A 1,003-nucleotide genomic window follows, 5' to 3' on the forward strand; every position below is an offset into this window, starting at 1 on the left:
GAAACTTCGCGAGATCCATCGTTCGTCAACTCTAAATTACTTCCTTTGAAACTTTTTCCAGACGCCTCTGGTATAGTAAATGTGATCAATAAAAGTTACTTTATATTTTTGATTGGTTACGTGATAGGGCCTACAGTAGGTTTTTTTACGTTTGGCCATAAAATACTTCGAACTTGAACTTGCCAATTAATTCTTACGTGAAAATGTATAAATGTATAAATGATAGTAACAGATTAGCATAGTTTTGGATACAATTTTAACGGAATGATACTGATCAACCATTAAACGCATCTTACAAGAATGAATCAAACCGCATAAACGAATCTTTATGGTGGTCAAGATTTCACCCAATGAATAGCGGAGTAATGATTTATTTGTTTAATTTGTTTGGTTGGGATTTAACTTCGCTTTCAACATTATTTCAGACGACGTCTCCTTGTAGGAGGCGGGAGCCCAAAAACGCCGATGTATTTATAGTCCTGGCTCACTGGAATGCAACTCCGAAGACACCAACGCGTCTCCCAGTCACATTGACATAGGTCTACAAGTACGTGGCCTCTGCTGAGCACTAAACGAGGTACATGTACATATAGTACCTAGATTGCGGACTGAATCGTGCGTCTATAATATTTGTGAGGCAGACGCTCTAACCACTACCCCACCGTTGCTGGTCCGAGTAATGAAGTAGTAGTTGTATTCAGCTGATCGTGTTGCAAGAAAAAGCAACAGCTGAGTACACGGAAACTGTGGAAACCATTTACTACGGCAACATTTGTGATCTACGGAAGATTCATTTATGACTATTCCAGCACGGTGTATTTTGTCATTGTTTGAGTCCGAGAGATGTAAGGCCAATTCCTGAGCTACGCACGTTTTCACATGTTTGAAAGTGTTTGATAAAAATATTTGTCAAAGATAATTCAGGGCTTTAGATTACGCTAATTTGGGCACACGCAGTATTAAAAGTTTGGCTTGAATTTGGGAGTATTCAAAATTTAAAGGC

Source organism: Liolophura sinensis, chromosome 10, assembly GCF_032854445.1.
Source record: "Liolophura sinensis isolate JHLJ2023 chromosome 10, CUHK_Ljap_v2, whole genome shotgun sequence".
Lineage (NCBI taxonomy): Eukaryota > Metazoa > Mollusca > Polyplacophora > Chitonida > Chitonidae > Liolophura > Liolophura sinensis.